Source organism: Pan troglodytes, chromosome 11 (assembly GCF_028858775.2).
Source record: "Pan troglodytes isolate AG18354 chromosome 11, NHGRI_mPanTro3-v2.0_pri, whole genome shotgun sequence".
In the NCBI taxonomy this organism is placed as follows: Eukaryota; Metazoa; Chordata; class Mammalia; order Primates; family Hominidae; genus Pan; species Pan troglodytes.
Genome location: NC_072409.2, coordinates 45,516,723 through 45,540,308, shown reverse-complemented (window position 1 = coordinate 45,540,308; position 23,586 = coordinate 45,516,723).

Sequence of the window (23,586 nt, the reverse complement as noted above, 5' to 3'; positions counted from 1 at the left end):
CCTACAGCTCCAAAATCATCCTTTTGGAATCCTTGTCCCACATCCATGGCACAGGGGTGTGAGGGCTGGGTTCCCAAGGCTTTGGGCAGATATGCACCTGTGGGTTTGCAGTGATCAGTCCCCACTGCTGCCCTCATGGACAGGGCTGGTGTTGAGTGCCTGTAGCTTTTCCACACAGAGGGGGTAAGCTGTTGGTGGGTCTATGAATCGGGTTTGGAGGATGGTGCCTCCCTGTGTGAGGGCTTCAATCCAATATGTCCATTCTTTGCTGCCTTAGTAAAGGTTTCCATGAGGCTCTACCTCTTGGAAAGGCTTCCGCCTGGACACCCAGCCTTTTCTGTACATCCTCTGCAGTCTAGACGCAGGCTCCCAAGCCTCTAGTCTCTTGCTCTGTGCACTTGCTGGCTTAACACTATGTGGAAGCCATCAAGGCTTGGAGCCACCTCTGAAGCAGTGACCCAAGCTGTACCTGTGCATCTTTCAGCCATGGCTGGAGCTGGAGCTGCACGGATGCAGGCAGCAGTGTCCTGAGGATGCACACAGCAGGGAGGCCATGGAGCTGGCCCAGGAAACCATTTTTCTCTTCTAGGCCGCAGGGCCTGTGACAGCAAGAGTTGCTGCAAAGGTCTCAGAAATGCCTTCAAGGCCTTTTCCCCATTGACTTGGCTATTTGCACTGGGCTCTTTTTTATGCAAATACTCTAAATGTTCCCTAATTTTCCTCCTGAAAATCAGCTTTTCTTTTTGACCATTTGGCTAGGCTGCAAATTTTTTAAATTTTTGAGCTCTGCTTCTCATTTAAATAGAAGTTGCAACTTGAGGTCACTTCTTAGGTCGCACATAAGAACACAGGCTGTTCGACGCGGACAGGACACTCTGGAGCTATGCTGCCTACATGTTCATTCCATCAGATACATCCTAAATTATCACCCCCAAGTTCATAGTTTCACAGATCTCCAGGGCAGGGTCACCATGCAGCCACGTTCTTTGTTAAGGCCAATCAAATGTAACTGTGGCTCCTGTTCACAGGAAATTCCTCATTTTCATCTGAGACCTTTTAAGTCTGGCCTTCACTGTCCATCTTTCTGTCAGCCTTCTGATCACAAGTATTTAACAATTCTTTTCAGTGGTCCAAACTTTTCCTCATCTTGCTGTCTTCTAAGCGTTCTCAACTCTCCCAACCTCTGTCTTTTACCCACTTCTGAACCTGCTTCTACATTCTCAAGATATCTTTGTCACAGCCTAGTAATGTGGTAAAAGAAGAAAAGTCCATTTTCAGGGGGAAAATTCACGAAGGCTTCAGATATTTGCATGAAAAGAAGCTGAGTGTTGATTGCTAAGACGATGGGGAAAAGGCCTTGAAGGCATTTCATAGCTCCACTTCACAGCACTAATTTTGTGTATAATCATAAAGAAAAGAGGTGTAATTGGCTCACAGTTCTGCAGGCTGTAAAGGAAGCATACTGGCTTCTGCTTCTAGGAGGACTCAGGAAGCCTCCCAATCATACCAGAAGTCCAACGGGCAAGGAGATGCTTCATATGGCAGGAGTAGAAGCAAGACTGAGAAAGGAAAGAGGTCCCACACCCTGTTATACAACCAGATCTCATCAGAACTCTGTATCACAAGGTCAGCATCAAAAAGATGGTGCTTAACCACTGGTGAAGGATCCGCCCCCACACACCCACCTCCACCTCCCACCGTTTCCAGGCAGAAGCCTGCTGCAGAGGCAGAGCCAGATTCATAGACCCACCAACAGCTTGCACCCTCAGTGTGGAAAAGCTACAGGCACTCAACACTAGCCCAGTCCATGAGAGCAGCCGTGGGGCTAAAACTTGCAAAGCCACCGGTGCACTGCCCTAGTAGAGGTTGTCCATGGGGCTGTGCCTCTGCAGCAGGCGACTCCCCACTCCCAGTGCTTTATCATTCGTGAAGGATCTTCCCGCACCATTTTATGACTAAATTTTTTTCTACCTAGGCCCCACCTCTAATGTTAGGGAGTATAGTTCCACATGAGTTTTGATAGGGACGTAGAGACAAACCCTATTATTCTATCCCTGACCCCACAAACATCATGTCCTTCTCACATTGCAAAATACAATCATGCCTTGCCAGCATGAGTCCTAACTCATTTCAGCATTAACTCAAAGTTACAAAGTCCAAAGTCTCATCTGAGTCAAGGCTACAGTTCTCTTTTTCCTATGAGCCTCTGAAATAAAAAGCAAGTTCACTGCTTCTAAGGTACAATGATGGTACAGGTATTGTGTAAGCTTTCCATATCCAAAAGGAAGACATTTCCCAGAAAGCTTCTTATTTCTATCTGAGACCTCCTCAGCCTGGCCTTCAATGTCCATGTTTCTGTCAGGATTTTTGTCACAACCATTTAACCAATCTAAGATGGTCCAAACATTTTCTCATCTATCTGTCTTCTTTTGAGCCCTACAAACTCTTCCAACCTCTGTCCATTAGCTAGTTCCAAAGCTGCTTCCACATTTTCAGGTATCTTTATAGCAATGCTCCAGTCCTCATTTGCCATTTTCTGTATGATTCATTTTGAAAAAGAGGTTTAATTGGCTCATGGTTCTGCAGGGTAGACAGGGTAGACAGGGTAGACAGAAGCATTGGCTTCTCCTTCTGGGAGTTCTCAGAAATCTTTCAATCTTTGTGCAAGGTGAAGAGAGAGAGAGTTGTCTCACATGGCAAGAGGAAAACACGCAGAGTAGGGAGGTGACATAGAGTTTTCAATGACCAAGTCTCATGAGAAGTCACTCATGATTGTGAGGACAGTAGCAAGAGGATTGTGCTAAACCATTCATGAGAAATTTGCCTTCAGGATTCAATCACCTTAGACCAGGATCCACCTTCCACATTAGGAAATATAATTCAACATGAGATTTGGTGGGGATACATATTCGAATTGCATCATCAATCTTTGAATATAAAGACATCCACAGCAGGCTTTATCCAGCCAGCTTCTTTGAGACTCTTCACAGGGTTTGAGGTCTACAGCATATATACTAAAATATTCATCCTTCAAAAAGCAATAAAATAAGTGGTATCATTCTTCCAAAAGTTACAATGGTAGTGTAGGCATTCATAGCCTGATTTAGTTCATGTTTGCTACTCTTTCTATTCTATCGCCATATTAACTGTTTCCTACACAATTCTACATTCAACTGAGTTTCAGTTGAGAGCAAAACGATCCTTGCCCTACCACCAATAGCTAGCACTAGCTCTTTGCTAGTGTTATTATTCTGCTGCAGAAAGTATCCTTGAACTGGAAATAGTCCACAGGGGAGCATCTAGTCATTCAACACTATCAATTCCTGGGTGACTTTTTGAAAAAATAGTATCTCTAGTTGCAAGAAATCCTGCATCTGTGAGTTCATGTCTCTCACTCAAATTGGATGGAAATGCTGAATTTCAGCCAAAGTGTCCCAAAAAATCCTGTTCCTGTGATTCTGATGTTATCAGCCTCTGCACCTCTGTCTTCCCTTCTGCCACATGTTGCCTACTCTCCATGACTTTGGTAAGAGCTTCCTTGTGTATGTGGATGATGTCCAGGATGTTGGTCTGGTGTCCCTGAGACAGCACTAACAGGTCCATTACTGAGTCCAGTTCCTGGCTGGGTTCATTGGCAAAGAGCTCACAGACGGTGTTGAAGGCATCTCTGGTGAAATGATGGCCTGTTCCAGATCCAAGGCCTGGCTAAGGCGGAAGAAGAACTGGCTGCCTTCTGCTGCTCTTTCTTAAAGCCTCTGACCATCATCAACTTGCATGTCAACTCATTGGCTGTGAAGTTGAGCTGAGTGCCCTGTTGTCCATCTTCTTGATGAAGCACTCGAAGCCTTCAATTTTGCTCTCCCACTTCTAAAGGTTGAGGGCCACCCTGGGGGTGGGCTCAGAGTCAGGAAAAAGCTGGAACTCACCACCTCATCCTTCTCAGCCTTCCTCTTGCCCTGTCTCCAGGCTGTCTTTTCAGCGCTGGTGGGGAACATCAGGAAGTGACAGAAGATGTGGCACTGTGCCTGTACCCAGAAGCTGGCCGTGTGGTTCATCCACCAGATTGGGCCCTTTCTGCACTTGAACATAGAGTCCTCCTCAAGATGGCCTGTGGTCTGCCTCTTGGCACCCAAGAAGCCCACAGTGCTGTAGGAGCCCTGATACATGGACTGGAACCCCAAAGGCAGCGCATACCCTGCTCCTGAGCCTGCTGCTTATTTCCTCTATGTGGCTCCATTTGTAGCACAGTTGTTGCACTGAGGCCTGTGCATGCCAGGCAAGGCCAAGCTGGCTCAAAGAGCAAACAGCCACCTCTGCAAGGGTGTGCCAGGAGCAGGTGGACCAGCCACGAACCTCACTCGCTGCCAGTCAGGGTAAATTAGTTATTCTGCCCTGGAGGTAGGGCCCCAGTGCCATCTGCTTTTCCTTAGGCCTCCGCTCCATCAGCCATCAGGTGGCAGCCACTCATGCTGTGGGAACCTGGCCACCCCTGTTTCCTTGAGTGGGTGAGGCTGGTGGCTGGTCCACCTGCTCCAGGCACACCCTTGCGGAGGTGGCTGGTTGCTCTTTGAGCCAGCATGGCCTTGCCTGGCATGCACAGGCTCTGGGTACTGACACGCTGCTCTGAGCGAGCTTGTCCTGTCTTGGGCCAAATTCTAAGTCTGGCCAGGGCCACAGAAGGCTGAGTCCCCTGGGTGGTAATCCTGACTGCTGCTGGAGGGCCCATGGTGCCCCTCCCCTCCTAGGGCCCAGGATGAGGCCCAACTGGGCCAGGACGCTTTAGGTATGGATCTTGTTTCCCAGGAGGGGGCCTCTGTCCCACAGGTTGGGTGAGAAGATGTATGCCATGCTGCTGGCTGCCAGGGTTGTCAGGATGCCACATTCACCCTCCCCTCCAGGGACATCAAAGTTTCCAGCTTCTCCTTTGAAAATGACTTCCCAAGGCCCAGGAGCCATCTGGGGCTGCAGGGCAGCTGGCCACATGCTGCCCTGGCTTCTTCCATGTTGTGTTCATCACTACCCACCAAGGGGGGTCAGATGCAGGCACCAAGTAGGGCAGTTGTCTCTGGACCTGCATCTTGGTTATCATGAAGCCAGACTGGGCCTGGTGACAGGGCCATGATGGGGTTGTCCTGGTGGTCCTGTGGGTGTCCAGAGGAGATGCAGAATGGAATTGCTGCCAGGATGAATCAGATGACTGTCAGCACAGAACAGGCACCTGGTGAGTGCTCAGGGTTTACCCTCAGTAGCTGCCCAGAGGCCAAAACCACCCACCTGATAGCGACTGTCCCTAAACCAGGAGGAAGAGAAGAGAGCAGGTTCCACTCACTTGAGTCTGATCAGTGAGCTGTGCTGAGATGTGCCTCTCACCTAGAAAATGGTCCTTCATGCAGAGCCACTCACAGACACTGCTGTGTGTCTCTAACTGCTCCACAACACAAAGGCGATGGGGGCTCAGCAACAGTGACATCGTGGGGTGACACAATGCACCACAACAGGAGCCTGCTTGGGTCAAGAGGGCCCAGAATCAGTATCCTGTATCCCCTGAACTCACATGTGTGCACGCAATGTGTTTATGCATGCATATGTGTAAGTGTGTGTATGTGCATATGGGTGTGTTTGTCTTGCTTCTCTGGCCTGACCTAGCTGCTCACTCACAGGTGAACCCAGGTCCTCATCACTATCACCACCAGGGCCCTGGGCCAGGATTAGAGCCTCCACAGGTGCTTCCCCAATCTCTGCCCTCCCCACAGAGGGTGGTCCTGGGGATGCAGACAGAGGAGGGGCGCTGAGCAGAGCAGAGAGGGCTGGCACCCTCTCTAGGTGGAACCCAGGTCATGTGTAAAGTTGGAGGTCTGCCAAGCAGTGCTGGATTCAACACATCTTCTCACTTTCCCTTTCCAGCGACCCTCTAGGGTGCCCTGACTCACCTTCCCTACAGATGGAGGCAAGGAGGCTCCACAGACAAACCCCCTGCCTAAGGTCACATAGCAGCCAACTGGCCAGGTTCTACTGACCAGGCATCCCCCAACCAGGTCCCACTGACAAGGCCCCTAATGACCACTCCTCCATTGACCAGGTCCCACTGACCAAGTCCCCACTGACCATATCTCCATAACCAGGCCCCTATTAATAGGCCTCATGGACCAGACCCCACTGACTGGGTTCCCACTGACAAGACCACAATTTACCAGGTTGCCGCTCACCTCACCCCCACTGAACAATTCTCCATGGATCAGTCCCCAGCTGACTGAGCCCCCTCTGACCAGGCCCTCACTGACCAGGCTCCAAGCCACTAAGGCCCCACACTGACCAGACCCCTAATATACTGAATAGACCCCACCGACCAGTTTTTTATTGTTTATGTTCCAACCGATCAGGCCCCACTAATAAGGCCACCACTGACCAGGTCCCCACTGACTAGGCTTCCAATGACTAGGTCACCAGGTCCCCACTGGTGAGGCCTTCACTGAGGAGGCCACCCTCTAGCCAGGTCCCTGCTGATCAGGTCCCAACTGACCAGGTCCTGCTAACTAGGTCATCTCTGACCATGATCCACTGACGAGGCCCCTGTGCAGCGGTGCTCAACGTCTCATTACAATGGCCCAATCAGCCCACAGACCCTCCCTCCTTGCATGTGTGCCCAGAGATCAGGCCTTGGGGGTTTTCTTGGGCCCCAAGGCCTCTCCTCCAAGACACAGGGAGGGACAGTCAGCCTCAGGCTCCAGGTACCCAGCTTCACACTCGCCCCCCAAGGCCCTCTGGGCCCATCTCAAAGGAGACAATGAGGTGGACTGGCACTGCCTGGACATGCCATCTACCCTATTCCTGAGTGTCAGAGTGGGAGGAAGGGAGGGACATTTGGTAGACGAGACACCCTGTGCTGCTGGGTCTCCCAGGGCCCTTCCCGCAGAGCCCCGATCCAGAGACACAGCACAGAGGCTGCAGGGAAACTAATCCAGAACCCTTGAGGCTGAGCCAGGGACCACATGAGGACTGTCCCCAGACAGCTAGAAGGCCCTTTGCTAGTTTCTTGGTACCTCAGTGGATGCAGCAACAGTTCTTCTGTTGGGGACTAGTGAGTGTGTGCTGGGGAAGTCTCACCTCTGCTTCCTCGGTGGTTCCAACTCTGCTTCTAAGAAAAATCACTCATTCTAGGACTGGGACAGAGAAAATACAAGATTAGAACATCTTGTGCCAGAAAGTAAAAAGGTGCTGACAAGAGTAACAGAGACAAATAAAAAAGACATAAAGTCAGACACAAAGAAATGTCTACCACTGGCCTGATCTTGGGGAATTGGAACACCAGAATCATGAACTTTCCCTTCTCCTTTATTTATTGGTTTTATTTCTCCATGTAGAACAAAGAAGAGAATATGAAAATAATCATCTGGCAACCATCACAGTAATACTTGTTCAAAGACAAGACATCAATGAAATGCTAAATATAGTGGGTTTTTAGGAGTAACCAGATATTTACAGAGCCTCAAAGTATCTCCACACAAAATACGGTTGACCTATAAAAAGAAATTCATAACATTAGTATGGACAAACCTGGCAGGTACTCCTTAAGTCTCCTACTATATATAATAATAAAACCTGCAAAATGCAAAGAAGCCTTCGAAGACCTTTACTAAAGTATCAAGGATGACTTGGTTGTTTGGCTTAAACAGCTGACATTCAGGCAATTTGAGTATGTCAAACTCCATAATACTGGTGTTCATTTGCAAGATCCACTTAAAACTTAAGGAGGCTAAAAAACTCATTTAAAATACCATATAAATTTTCATCATACATATGATATGAAAATATTCTACTTCAGTAAAGATTGTGATGTTATATATTTTATAAGAAACAATTAAAATTTCATGTAAATAGCCCAGTAATAAAGTTTTATGATCTTTTAAATCACACAACTTTTCCTTAAGATTTTATGGTTAAATATTCTCTTTATTAGATGTGGCTTACCAGTGGATTCTAGAGAAGGAAGTAGACGGGAGCAAGTGCCCAACACAGCAAAAGCTGGAAAGAAAAAGAAAGGATTATGTTCTCTACCCAAAACATTTAAGTTAACTAAGTGTGAGTTTAAAATCTAAAGAGTTGAGAACATTATCAGAGTTAATAAGAATGAGAAATATGTACGTACAATTACAATACAAAATTACTATTAAATAACACATGGCATTAATTCTAATTGTGGTTAAATATCACAGCTTTTTCATTCTTCATTCATGTACTCAACACACACATGCTAAGGCACTAGAATCAGTACTGGAATTACAAGATGAAGATGGCATTGTCCACCTCTCAAAAGTCATATGCTATAACCTAAAACAACAGACAGGCAGGCAATTTCCATATAGAGTCATAGACACTATGACAGGTATAAAGCAGGGCACTACTGGAACACACAGAAGGGACATCTATCCCACTTTTGTGTCAATATCATGGGCTTTGTGGTGGAGGAGATACATAGGTTGATACCTGAAGGACAAGGAAAAGCTTGCCAGATAGAGAGACGAGGCGAAGGCAAAGAACCTGAGGTGAGGAAGAGCCCTAAAGAGTTCTACTCCGTCCACTTTGGTGCTAGAGCAAAGGGCAGAGTGAGGTAAGTGGCGAGAGATAAGGCTGAGTAACTTGACAAGAATTACATTGACATGGGTGTTTTTATTTCATGGTGAAAACTTTGGAACTTTTCCTGAGAACAGATGTAAGCCAATGACACAGTAAATGACAGGAGATTTAAAATGTCACCTGTCAAGTGACTGCTTATGAAGGGTTATTCCTCAACTAAGTATTTCTAAATGAGTCTGAGGTCTGTTGGCCTTCAATCTCTACCAAAACCCAGAGAACTTGATGGTGCCTTTGTTTTCAGAGAATCCTTTCAACGTGCTGGCTGACAGTTCCATGAGGATGGCAAAAGTGAAGAAATTGTAGCGCCAGTAAAAAAGAGATGCATACACTTCTTGGGAATTTTTTAAGCTATGGGACATGACGAATTAATGGTGCATGAGTATACTCTTCACTGTGAAAGTTTTTGTTTTCACATCTTTCACTAGATGTGTGTAAGAAAAAGATATTGAACGTAGTATCTACTAACCCAATAATGAAAAGGAATGCCATTTGCTATTTACACTTTATTACTAAAATAAACCTAAATTTAATTAATAAATTTTGGAAACATACTTTTCTTTGTTTCTGTAATTATTTGTTCTACACAGTCTGGCTCCATCTAAAATACATTAAAAAAATAATGTTCAAGTTAAACAAGAGACATTATCATGAGAATAATACATCACTTACAAAATGTGGCCTTTAGTATTTTTAGGGACTAGACATAACATGAAGTTTGCTTAAAAAGAAAAATAATCACATAAATAAAGTAAAATTCCTACTTATTTTAAGTTTAGATAATAGAGGATGTATCTGTGTAATGCTGTTTAGAGTAATCTGATAAAAATAGATAATATTGGTCTATTGGATATACATAATTTTAGAAAAGTGGTATTTTATTGGTACAAAGGTTAAACAATGGCCGGGCACAGTGGCTCATGCCTGTAATCCCATGACTTTGGGAGGCCAAGGTGGGCAGATCATGAGTTCAAGAGATCAAGACCATCCTGACCAACATGGTGAAACCTCGACTCTACTAAAAATACAAAAATTAGCTAATTTTCAGTCCCCAGAATGTGATGTTCCCCTTCCTGTGTCCACGTGTTCTCAATGTTCAATTCCCACCTATGAGTGAGAATATGCGGTGTTTGGTTTTTTGTTCTTGCGATAGTTTACCGAGAATGATGATTTCCAATTTCATCCATGTCCCTACAAAGGACATGAACTCATCACTTTTTATGGCTGCATAGTATTCCATGGTGTATATGTGCCACATTTTCTTAATCCAGTCTATCATTGTTGGACATTTGGGTTGGTTCCAAGTCTTTGCTATTGTGAATAGTGCCGCAATAAACATACGTGTGCATGTGTCTTTATAGCAGCATGATTTATAGTCCTTTGGGTATATACCCAGTAATGGGATGGCTGGGTCAAATGGTATTTCTAGTTCTAGATCCCTGAGGAATCGCCGCACGGACTTCCACAGTGGTTGAACTAGTTTACAGTCCCACCAACAGTGTAAAAGTGTTCCTGTTTCTCCACATCCTCTCCAGCACCTGTTGTTTCCTGACTTTTTAATGATTGCCATTCTAACTGGTGTGAGATGGTATCTCATTGTGGTTTTGATTTGCATTTCTCTGATGACCAGTGATGGTGAGCATTTTTTCATGTGTTTTTTGGCTGCATACATGTCTTCTTTTGAGAAGTGTCTGTTCATGTCCTTTGCCCACTTTTTGATGGGGTTGTTTGTTTTTTTCTTGGAAATTTGTTTGAGTTCATTGTAGATTCTGGATATTAGCCCCTTGTCAGATGAGTAGGTTGCAAAAATTTTCTCCCATTTTGTAGGTTGCCTGTTCACTCTGATGGTAGTTTCTTTTGCTGTGCAGAAGCTCTTTAGTTTAATTAGATCCCATTTGTCAATTTTGGCTTTTGTTGCCATTACTTTTGGGGTTTTAGACATGAAGTCCTTGCCCATGCCTATGTCCTGAATGGTAATGCCTAGGTTTTCTTCTAGGGTTTTTATGGTTTTAGGTCTAACATTTAAGTCTTTAATCCATCTTGAATTAATTTTTGTATAAGGTGTAAGGAAGGGATCCAGTTTCAGCTTTCTACATATGGCTAGCCAGTTTTCCCAGCACCATTTATTAAATAGGGAATCCTTTCCCCATTGCTTGTTTTTCTCAGGTTTGTCAAAGATCAGATAGTTGTAGATATGCGGCATTATTTCTGAGGGCTCTGTTCTGTTCCATTGATCTATATCTCTGTTTTGGTACCAGTACCATGCTGTTTTGGTTACTGGGGCCTTGTAGTATAGTTTGAAGTCAGGTAGCATGATGCCTCCAGCTTTGTTCTTTTGGCTTAGGATTGACTTGGTGATGTGGGCTCTTTTTTGGTTCCATATGAACTTTAAAGTAGTTTTTTCCAATTCTGTGAAGAAAGTCATTGGTAGCTTGATGGGGATGGCATTGAATCTATAAATTACCTTGGGCAGTATGTCCATTTTCATGATATTGATTCTTCCTACCCATGAGCATGGAATGTTCTTCCATTTCTTTGTATCCTCTTTTATTTCATTGAGCAGTGGTTTGTAGTTCTCCTTGAAGAGGTCCTTCATGTCCCTTGTAAGTTGGATTCCTAGGTATTTTATTCTCTTTGAAGCAATTGTGAATGGGAGTTCACTCATGATTTGGCTCTCTGTTTGTCTGTTATTGGTGTATAAGAATGCTTGTGATTTTTGTACATTGATTTTGTATCTTGACACTTTGCTGAAGTTGCTTATCAGCTTAAGGAGATTTTGGGCTGAGACAGTGGGGTTTTCTAGATATACAATCATGTCATCTGCAAACAGGGACAATTTGACTTCCTCTTTTCCTAATTGAATACCCTTTATTTCCTTCTCCTGCCTAATTGCCCTGGCCAGAACTTCCAACACTATGTTGAATAGGAGTGGTGAGAGAGGGCATCCCTGTCTTATACCAGTTTTCAAAGGGAATGCTTTCAGTTTTTGCCCATTCAGTATGATATTGGCTGTGAGTTTGTCATAGATAGCTCTTATTATTTTGAGATACATCCCATCAATACCTAATTTATTGAGAGTTTTTAGCATGAAGTGTTGTTGAATTTTGTCAAAGGCCTTTTCTGCATCTATTGAGATAATCATGTGGTTTTTGTCTTTGGCTCTGTTTATATGCTGGATTACATTTATTGATTTGCGTATATTGAACCAGCCTGGCATCCCAGGGATGAAGCCCACTTGATCATGGTGGATAAGCTTTTTAATGTGCTGCTGGATTCGGTTTGCCAGTATTTTATTGAGAATTTTTGCATCAATGTTCATCAAGGCTATTGGTCTAAAATTCTCTTTTTTGGTTGTGTCTCTGCCAGGCTTTGGTATCAGGATGATGCTGGCCTCATAAAATGAGTTAGGGAGGATTCCCTCTTTTTCTATTGATTGGAATAGTTTTAGAAGGAATGGTACCAGTTCCTCCTTGTACATCTGGTAGAATTCGGCTGTGAATCCATCTGGTCCTGGACTCTTTTTGGCTGGTAAGCTATTGATTATTGCCACAATTTCAGAGCCTGTTATTGGTCTATTCAGAGAGTCAACTTCTTCCTGGTTTAGTCTTGGGAGGGTGTATATGTCAAGGAATTTATCCATTTCTTCTAGATTTTCTAGTTTATTTGCATAGAGGTGTTTGTAGTATTCTCTAATGGTAGTTTGTATTTCTGTGGGATCGGTGGTGATATTCCCTTTATCATTTTTTATTGCATCTATTTGATTCTTCTCTCTTTTCTTCTTTATTAGTCTTGCTAGCGGTCTATCAATTTTGTTGATCCTTTCAAAAAACCAGCTCCTGGATTCATTAATTTATTGAATGGTTTTTTGTGTCTCTATTTCCTTCAGTTCTGCTCTGATTTTAGTTATTTCTTGCCTTCTGCTAGCTTTTGAATGTGTTTGCTCTTGCTTTTCTAGTTCTTTTAATTGTGATGTTAGGGTGTCAATTTTGGATCTTTCCTGCTTTCTCTTGTGGGCATTTAGTGCTATAAATTTCCCTCTACACACTGCTTTGAATGTGTCCCAGAGATTCTGGTATGTTGTGTCTTTGTTCTCATTGGTTTCAAAGAACATCTTTATTTCTGCCTTCATTTCGTTATGTACCCAGTAGTCATTCAGGAGCAGGTTGTTCAGTTTCCATGTAGTTGAGCAGTTCTGAGTGAGTTTCTTAATCCTGAGTTCTAGTTTGATTGCACTGTGGTCTGAGAGACAGTTTGTTATAATTTCTGATCTTTTACATTTGCTGAGGAGAGCTTTACTTCCAAGTATGTGGTCAATTTTGGAATAGGTGTGGTGTGGTGCTGAAAAAAATGTATATTCTGTTGATTTGGGGTGGAGAGTTCTGTAGATGTCTATTAGGTCCGCTTGATGCAGAGCTGAGTTCAATTCCTGGGTATCCTTGTTAACTTTCTGTCTCGTTGATCTGTCTAATGTTGACAGTGGTGTGTTAAAGTCTCCCATTATTATTGTGTGGGAGTCTAAGTCTCTTTGTAGGTCACTCAGGACTTGCTTTATGAATCTGGGTGCTCCTGTATTGGGTGCATATATATTTAGGATAGTTAGCTCTTCTTGTTGAATTGATCCCTTTACCATTATGTAATGGCCTTGTCTCTTTTGATCTTTGTTGGCTTAAAGTCTGTTTTATCAGAGACTAGGATTGCAACCCCTGCCTTTTTTTGTTTTCCATTTGCTTGGTAGATCTTCCTCCATCCTTTTATTTTGAGCCTATGTGTGTCTCTGCATGTGAGATGGGTTTCCTGAATACAGCACACTGATGGGTCTTGACTCTTTATCCAATTTGCCAGTCTGTGTCTTTTAATTGGAGCATTTAGTCCATTTACATTTAAAGTTAATATTGTTATGTGTGAATTTGATCCTGTCATTATGATGTTAGCTGGTTATTTTGCTCGTTAGTTGATGCAGTTTCTTCCTAGCCTCGATGGTCTTTACAATTTGGCATGATTTTGCAGTGGCTGGTACCAGTTGTTCCTTTCCATGTTTAGTGCTTCCTGCAGGAGCTCTTTTAGGGCAGGCCTGGTGGTGACAAAATCTCTCAGCATTTGCTTGTCTGTAAAGTATTTTATTTCTCTTTCACTTATGAAGCTTAGTTTGGCTGGATATGAAATTCTGGGTTGAAAATTCTTTTCTTTAAGAATGTTGAATATCAGCCCCACTCTCTTCTGGCTTGTAGAGTTTCTGTCGAGAGATCCGCTGTTAGTCTGATGGGCTTCCCTTTGTGGGTAACCCAACCTTTCTCTCCGGCTGCCCTTAACATTTTTTCCTTCATTTCAACTTTGGTGAATCTGACAATTATGTGTCTTGGAGTTGCTCTTCTCGAGGAGTATCTTTGTGGCGTTTTCTGTATTTCCTGAATCTGAATGTTGGCCTGCCTCGCTAGATTGGGGAAGTTCTTCTGGATAATATCCTGCAGAGTGTTTTCCAACTTGGTTCCATTCTCCCCGTCACTTTCAAGTACACCAATCAGACGTAGATTTGGTCTTTTCACATAGCCCCATATTTCTTGGAGGCTTTGTTCGTTTCTTTTTGTTCTTTTTTCTCTAAACTTCCCTTCTCACTTCATTTCATTCATTTCATCTTCCATCACTGATACCCTTTCTTCCAGTTGATCGCGTCAGCTCCTGAGGCTTCTGCATTCTTCACATAGTTCTTGAGCCTTGGCTTTCAGCTCCATCAGCTCCTTTAAGCACTTCTCTGTATTGGTTATTCTAGTTATACATTCGTCTAAATTTTTTTCAAAGTTTTTAACTTCTTTGCCTTTGGTTTGAATTTCCTCCTGTAGCTCGGAGTAGTTTGATTGTCTGAAGCCTTCTTCTCTCAGCTCGTCAAAGTCATTCTCCATCCAGCTTTGTTCTGTTGCTGGTGAGGAGCTGCATTCCTTTGGAGGAGGAGAGGCGCTCTGCTTTTTAGAGTTTCCAGTTTTTGTGCTCTGTTTTTCCCCCATCTTTGTGGTTTTATCTACTTTTGGTCTTTGATGATGGTGATATACAGATGGGTTTTTGGTGTGGATGTCCTTTCTGTTTGTTAGTTTTCCTTCTAACAGACAGGACCCTCAGCTGCAGGTCTGTTGGAGTTTGCTACAGGTCCACTCCAGACCTTGTTTGCCTGGGTACCAGCAGCGGTGGCTGCAGAACAGCGGATTTTCGTGAACCGCGAATGCTGCTGTCTGATCGTTTCTCTGGAAGTTTTGTCTCAGAGGAGTACCCGGCCGTGTGAGGTGTCAGTCTGCCCCTACTGGGGGTGCCTCCCAGTTAGGCTGCTCGGGGGTCAGGGGTCAGGGACCCACTTGAGGAGGCAGTCTGCCAGTTCTCAGATCTCCAGCTGCATGCTGGGAGAACCACTGCTCTCTTCAAAGCTGTCAGACAGGGACATTTAAGTCTGCAGAGGTTACTGCTGTCTTTTTGTTTGTCTGTGCCCTGCCCCCAGAGGTGGAGCCTACAGAGGCAGGCAGGCCTCCTTGAGCTGTGGTGGGCTCCACCCAGTTCAAGCTTCCCGGCTGCTTTGTTTACCTAAGCAAGCCTGGGCAATGGCAGGCGCCCCTCCCCCAGCCTCGCTGCCGCCTTGCAGTTTGATCTCAGACTGCTGTGCTAGCAATCAGCGAGACTCTGTGGGCGTAGGACCCTCCGAGCCAGGTGCGGGATATAATCTCGTGGTGCGCCGTTTTTTAAGCCCGTCACAAAAGTGCAGTATTGGGGTGGGAGTGACCCGATTTTCCAGATGCCGTCTGTCAACCCTTTCTTTGACTAGGAAAGGGAACTCCCTGACCCCTTGTGCTTCCCAAGTGAGGCAATGCCTCGCCCTGCTTTGGCTCACACACGGTGCGCTGCACCCACTGTCCTGCGCCCACTGTCTGGCACTCCCTAGTGAGATGAACCCGGTACCTCAGATGGAAATGCAGAAATCACCCATCTTCTGCGTTGCTCACGCTGGGAGCTGTAGACCAGAGCTGTTCCTATTTGGCCTTCTTGGCTCAAGATTTTTTTATTTGCGAGTTTTTAAGTTTCTCTTTAAAGCATGCAGTTTCTATGGTTTAATAAGCAGGGCAACTGGCAGGCAAAACAGATCCACCAAAATTAAAGGTTTCATTTTTTTGGGTGTTTGTTTTTTGAGATTGAGTCTTACTCTGTTGCCCAGGCTGGAGTGCAGTGGCGCCATCTCGGCTCACCACAACCTCTGCCTCCCAGATTCAAGCAATTCTTCTGCCTCAGCCTCCTGAGTAGCTGGGATTGATTATAGGCGTCCACCACCATGCTCGGATAATTTTTTTTTTTTTTTTTTTTTTTTAGGAGAGACAGGGTTTCACCATGTTGGCCAGGCTGGTCTCGAACTCCTGACCTCAGGTGATCCATCCACCTCGGCCTCCCAAAGTGCTGGGATTACAGGTGTGAGCCACTGTGCCTGGCCAAGGGTTCCATTTTTATACTAAATCCTGGGTCCCCCAAAAAAGGGGGTATCAGCTCATCTCCCATGGGAGTTTATCTGTCAGTGGGGGTGGGTCATTTCCATACTTCCTAAATGGCCAAGAGCATGCCCCTGTGATCCAAACATGCAAAGAGCTGAGTATCTCCCCATAACTGCCATTATCTAGCTCCAAAACTCTATTTCCTACCTAGTTATTATACGCCAAAGCTCTATCATAATGCAAAGTAATTTCTGATACCCCGGAAAGTAAAAAATGTCAGATAATGCAATGCAAAACAGAAAAGAGCCTTAGATTTTGAGAGGGATCTATTCACTTTCAATTCCCGGAGTTCCATAAGGAAAATGGAGGTTTTTCCCTAAATGGGGCCTGTGGCGCCTCCTCTGTTTTTCCCAAGGTGTCCCAGGCTGTTAGAGCTAGAATATCTGCTTTTAATTAAGCTGACTTTTAACCATAGTGCTCTTTAAAAAAAAAATCCCTCTAAATCTCTTATTATTCTTCTTTACCCAGGCCAAATGGCAGATATTTCTGCTTTTTAAATGTTAATAAAAGTACCCTCACAGGTGAAACCAATAAGCCTTACCTCCTAAGCTAATGCATTGGGCAGTCTCCATAGCTCTCCCCAGAAGGAGCCTAGGGCAGCTAATTTTGAGCTTGTAAAGGCTTTTAATGGCTCAAGATAATTTTTAGGGCTATGACATGAACCCCAAAATTTCTGTTCCCTGGAAGGCGAAGACCAAAAGGAAGTACCACCACGTGGTTACAAGGTCAAGCTCCCAAGGACATAAAACAAGATGAGAGGAAAACTTCATCCAGTTTTTTTTGTTGTTGTTTCAGGGACCTGTAGCAAAGTTTGTTACTGACCAGCTTGCTGGGCCATCTTGAACAGAGGGCTTATGGGATCCTAGGCCTGTATTCTATCCTAAGGTACCGTTCTCCCTTATAGAACAACACAGAAATACAAATTCATAGCACGAAGTACATCAGATTTTCTACAGCCTCAGACTAGTCTCATGAATCCTTTTTCCCACTAATCAAAACCCACAAAACATAGGCATTAGCCACTCTGCTTAGCACCCATTGTCAACCTGGCAAGGTTCAAACTTGCCTCCAGTTGGACCCTGTCATCTCTGATCCACTCAAAGTGGATTGAAGGAGTTCCAATATGTGGTCTCTGGGCAAGGTAGTCGCCCTAAGTAACAGAAAGGATAAGTAAGGGAAAGGAGGCCAGGCGCAGTGGCTCACACCTGTAATACCACCACTTTGGGAGGCCAAGGCGGGCAGCTCACTTGAAATCAGGAGTTCATACCAGCCTGGCCAACATGGTGAAACCCCATGTCTACTAAAAATACAAAAATTAGCCGGATGTGGTGGCACATACATGTAATCCAGCTACCTGGGAGGTTGAGGCTGGAGAATTGCTTGAACCTGGGAGGCGGAGGTTGCAGTGAGCAGAAATCACAGCACTGCACTCCAGCCTGGGTGACAGAGGAAGACTCTGTCGAAAGATAAAGAAAGAGAGAGAGAAAGGCAGGAAGGCAGGAAGGCAAGAAGGAGGGAGGGAGGGAAGGAAGGAGAGAGAAAGGGAGAAAAGCATTGCCTACAGCAGGGAAGGGAAGGTGAGGAGCTCAGGGAGGCCAGAGAAAGACCTATCCATTGCAGAGACCCTGAATCAAAAGCTCAGGCGGTTGCTGGTCGGTAGTGAGGGGATCTTTCCAGCAGTCCCATCAGCATTCAGGTTTCCCCTTTTAGGGATAAAAAAAAAAGGTTCCCGTGTCCAGTGATCCTGTACATGCCTAATCCTGTCACCCATAGCAGTCAACAAAGAGTACAAGACAGATTAATCAAAAAAGAATAGTGGTTAATATCCCATAATGCCAAATCCATTTTTAACCAAGAGGGACTTTACTGAGAGGGGCCTCTAACCCCCTAAATCTTAGGAAGGACTCTAACCCTCCTAAGTTGGGCTTCGAACCCAAATTTGGCCAAGCACCCTTGCCTTTTATTAAGAGGGGTCTTTTACTCACTCTGTCTTAGGAGAGAATTTGTCCTAAATCAAGCCTGTAACCCAATCCCATCCTTTACCCAGCTACCCCACCACTTACCCAAAGTCATCCAATCAGTGCTGCAGTCTATTTCCTTTGGGTGAGGTGTCTCCACAGTATCATCCCTTCATGGTTGCCAGGAAGATGTTACCAGAAAGGGGTCCTGATCCAGACCCCAAGAGAGGGTTCTTGGATCTCTCACAAGAAGTAATTCAGGGTGAGTTCATGGAGTAAAGTGAAAGCAAGTTTATTAAGAAAGTAAAGAGATAAAGAATGGCTACTTTATAGACAGAACAAAAATATATATATACTGATTATCATATACATTTCTGTTACATTCGAATTAGAGACAAGTTCTGTTTAGAAATAACCCCATCTGCCTCAACCTCCCGAGTAGCTGCCACTAGGCGCGTGCCACCATGCCCAGCTAATTTTTTTATTTTTAGTAGAGACAGAGTTTCACCATGTTGGCCAGGCTGCTCTCGAACTCCTGACCTCAAATGATCCACCTGCCTCAGCCTCCCAAAGTGCTGGGATTACAGGCATGAGCCACCATGCCTGGCCCCTGAGGTGGAACAGTTTCATCCCAAAACCATCCCCATCTGCCAGCCCCCTCCCCACCTCCCACCTCTCACCCCCATCAGTGGAGTGCCAAAGCACAAGTTACTGTGAATTACTTTTGGAGGTCTTCCCAACTCTTCAATCACATTTTTAATCTGTAAGAAAATTATTGGGTTTGTGCCGTTTCTATAGAAGATGAATTTTATACATTACATTTTGATTTTTCTGAATTTCATTTATAAGAGAAAACTTGCACTTGAATGTTGGGGCTTCCCATATAACCACACTTGATTATAGTGAATGTTTTCATAATAGCATTTATAGCCTTGTATTTTATTCAAGATAAAGTTTTTGAGATTACCCAAATAAGTCATGCTTCTTTAAAAATGTTTTAAAATTCCAAAATATATCAAACATGAAAATCCCTTCCATACTTCCTCTCCACTCTCTAGAGATAATCATTGCTAATACTTGAGTGTACACCTTTTCAAGTATTTACCTATCCTTATTGTTGACAGAGATCATGCTCACTGTTGAAAAAGTTTTTAATGTTTGAGGATATTTTTGTCTATGGAGAGAACACCCCACAAATATTCATGTTTTGTTTAATGCTCAATTTATTAAACATATACTGTATACAACATTTTGAAACATTTTTAATATTCAAAGATTGATTACAAACTTCATTAAATTCCCTTCCATTTAAACTGTAATTACAAATTAAATATGATTCTTTTGAATGTACTTTTTTTGTTGTTTTTGAGATGGAGTCTTGCTCAGTCGCCCAGGCTGGAGTGCAGTGGTGCGATCTCGGCTTACTGCAAGCTCCACCTTCCGGGTTCATGCCATTCTCCTGCCTCAGCCTCCCAAGTAGTTGGGACTACAGGTGCCTGCCACCATGCCTGGCTAATTTTTTGTATTTTCAGTAGAGACGGGGTTTCACCGTGTTAGCCAGGATGGTCTCCATCTCCTGACCTCGTGATCCGCCCGCCTTATTCTCCCAAAGTGCTGGGATTACAAGCGCGAGCCACCGCGCCCAGCCTGAATATACTTTTTTAAAGTACACAAAATAAACACAAATGCAATGATTACAGGACTTACTATAATTATCCTTATATCTATCTTAAAACACCAACATGATGGATTTAATTTATTACTTCATTGGTTTTTATTTGTGTTTTTCCCTAGGTATAAGATACTTTCTTATTTGCTAAACTATTTCTTTTGATGTTTCCTTGTGTTACTAAAATCTTATCAGACCCTACCCCCACCCAAATCACCTAATATCCTCAATCCTCAGATCAACCAAGGCTATAGACTTGGGCTTCTCAGCAGATTACTTCATGGTTGGGGCTCTGATGCTTGCAGTTTCTCTCAAAGAGCTATCTTTTTTTATAAGATTGTGCTACCTCAGCACCCTTACTTTTTAGCAACATCGGTATGTTCCGGGCTTATCTTGTGTTTTACCTACCCCCAAACACAGAATCAGCCACCCTCCAAGAGCCCAGGTTTTTTTTTTTTTTAGTGGAGAATTATATTATAGACCAAAATCTAGGCTCTAAGGAATTGATGATGATAAAAAGGACCTTGTTGCTATTGGGCACCTCTTAGTAGTGATAGAGCTGTAAGAGGGCGAATGTTCCTACTATATAAATAGTTCCTACAAATCAATAAGAAGATGACCAAGGCCGGATGTGGTGGCCCATACCTGTAATTCCAGTGCTTTGGGAGGCTGAGGCAGGAGGATTGTTTGAGGTTAGGGATTCAAGACCATCCTGCTCAACAGAGCAAGACCCTGTCTCTACTAAAAAAAAAATTTGTAATTAGCTAGGTATGGTGGCATATACATCTGTAGTCCTTGCTACTTGGGAGGCTGAAGGAGGAGGATCACTTGAACCCAGGGGTTTGAGCTATAATTGTACCCCTGCACTCCAGTGACACGGCAAGATCTTGTCTCAAAAAAAAAGAAGAAAAAGAAAAAGAAAATGCCCAAAGCCCAATGGATAAATGGAATAGCCAGTTCACACAGAAGGAAATACAAATTTCCTACAATATAAAAAGATGCTCAATCTTACTTATAATAAGGGCAGTGCAAATTAAAATTAAAACCAGGGTACCACTTTTCACCTATTTGATTGGCTAAGGTAATAATGGTTATTAACACACCATTGGCAAGAGTGAGAAAGAACAGGCATTCTCATACACAGTCCACTACTGAAGTATAAATTGGTACAACTTCCTGTGGAGGGCAATTTCTGCCAAAATTAGATATGCTTTTGGTCCAGAAATTCCATCTCTAGGATTTTGTTCTACAGATATGCTTTCATATGAGAAATGCTGTATACACTGGTTTATTTCTTTCAGCATTTTTTTCCATAGTTACAAAAGATTGCTAACAGCCTGTCTCCACTTATCAGAGAGGTTTATTTCTTTCAGCATTTTTTCATAGTTACAAAAGATTGCTAAGAACCTAAGTGTCCACTTACAACAGATTAGTAGAATTTATTACGCTACAGCAAAACGATGGCAGCCTTAACGAAGAACAAGGAAGCTCTTTATGTGCGGGTATGGAATGACCTGACTTATGTTGCAATATGGAAAAAGCAAGGTGCAGAAGAGTGTGTAAGGAATATGCTGAAATGTGCAGGAAAAGGACCAAAAATAGGCAGTGTTTGCTCAGTAATAGTAGTGCACAGAGAAGACTGGTAACAGTGATTGCTAGGGGTGGAGAAACTGGGTGGCTTGGGGCCAAGAGGAGGGAGAAACTAGTGAATACCACGTTGTATCTTCTGAATTTTGAATCCTGTGATGTACTTCCTACTAAAAAATTATGCAAACCAGAAAAAGTGCATCAGACACATATTTTCATAAACTTTATTTGTCTTACCAGGCTGACTGCAATCCATGCCTTGGAGTTTATTTTACTATTCCCCTATTGTTTACATTGCCTGAGTGTTATTTGTTTAGCTGTGTCTCTCCCAAGGGAAGGATTTATTTATCATGAAGTTTTCAGCTCAATGTGTTTTGGCAAACACTAATTGACACCCACAAGCCCTGATACTGTGCTAAATCCAGGGGAAACAAAAGTGAGAGTCCTGCTTGGGTGTGTAGTCCCTGCCTAGGACAAACTCGCATTAGTGGGGTATACAGACATACAAACAAACGATCACAGCGCAGGATTAAGTGTGCAACAATAGAAGTGTGCACAAAGAGAAAAGTGGTAGAAAGGAAAGCTGATCAGCTCTGGTGAGGTGAGAGGGGTGGAATAACCAGGGAAGACTTAGCTGAAAAACTGGAATCAGGGTTTAGAAGGATGAATAGACTTACCCAGGAGCAAGTTCTTTGAGGGAAAGACGCGTGGGTTCCAGGGAACACATGGCTCCAGCCCAAAGCGAAGCAGCAGAAGATGCCCTGGTGCAGTGGGATGAGGGGCAAGGAGGTCTGGTCGGGTTAGCAAGGGCATTGAATGCCCCCAAATTTGGATTTTTATTCCGCAGGCAACAGGGAGGCAGAGGCGTTTACATTCAAAAGGAATGAATCCCAGAGCCTGGCACAAGGAAGGCAAGTAAGCAAAGTTGGTCCAATGAATTCAGTGGCCTGAATGTATCTTCCTCAAATGTCACTGAAGACTGGGTCTCCTCGCCCACTTCACCCCCTCCTGTAGCCCAACTTGTGAGACGCGCGCGCACACGCGCACGTTTAGATGGAGGGGGATTTCCTAGCCATCCAGGCTTGCCTGAAACTCCATCTTACACTGGTGCATAACTCCTGCCCCCACCTCACCTGCCTCCTGTACGAGGGGTTGATTCCTTCTTCCTGCGTGTTTTCTGTCCTGTCCAAATCCTTTTCTGCTTCTCCCACCAGTCAAAGTAATGGTTTCCACTCCCTGCTCCCGCCAGGACTCCTTTTTGGCATGGGGCTGAGTTCTGCTCCTTGGAGCTCCAGCGGGTAGCTCCTGGGAGCCCCAGCGGGTAGCCAGGCGGAGTTGGTTGGAGACCTGCCACCCACTTTCTGACCCCAAGAGAATTCTGAGAGGGCAGGGTCTCAGGCTCAGCGAGTTAGCTCGTCCACCCTTCTTCCCCCCAAGAAGGAGCGAAACGTCTTTGAGCAAGATTGTTCTCTACTGCGTCTGGGTGTCCACCGGGGCCTCACTCTGTGCCAGCTCCAACAACTAGGTGTAGCTGTGGCCCCACGGTGGCTGAGCCTCCTCTGTCTCCCGCGGGAAATAGAATTCAAGGTTCAAGTACCGGAGCACCTGGGGCCGCTGCTGTTTGTGAAACTGCGCAAACGGCAACTCCTTCTGGACACCTCCTGATTCTGCAACTGGATCTCCGTGCAGGGCCCCGGATCCGGTGAGGAAGTGAAGTTCCCTTGTTATCTCTGGGTGGAGGGCGGCGGCGTCCTGAGCGTACCGGAAGGCACTGGTGAGAGCGGGGCTGAAAGTGTGAAAGTGTGAAGAGGCGTCTGGAGTGCAAGAGAAGCTGGGGTGCATGCGGATGTGGAGGATGGGGGTGCTGGAACCTGGAGCGCAGGGGCCTTTGGAGGTTGTTGAAGGGGCGGTTGCGGGAGCTGGCACAGAGTGGCGTGGAGGCTGGGGGTGGGGCGTGGTGCCGAAGGGGCAGGGGCCACACAGAAGGACAGGGTGATGAAGCTCTCTTGGCAGGGATGAGAAGAGGCTCTCAGAAAAAGCCATTGCCCAATCCCTCCTCTCTACTGCACTCTACTCTAGGCTGCACTGTGGCCGAGGACTCTCAAGGCCTGTTCAAGAAACACAGGGAAGGCCGGGCGCGGTGGCTCACAAATGTAATCCCAGCACTTTGGGAGGCCCAGACGGGCAGATCACGAGGTCAGGAGATCGAGACCATCTTGGCTAA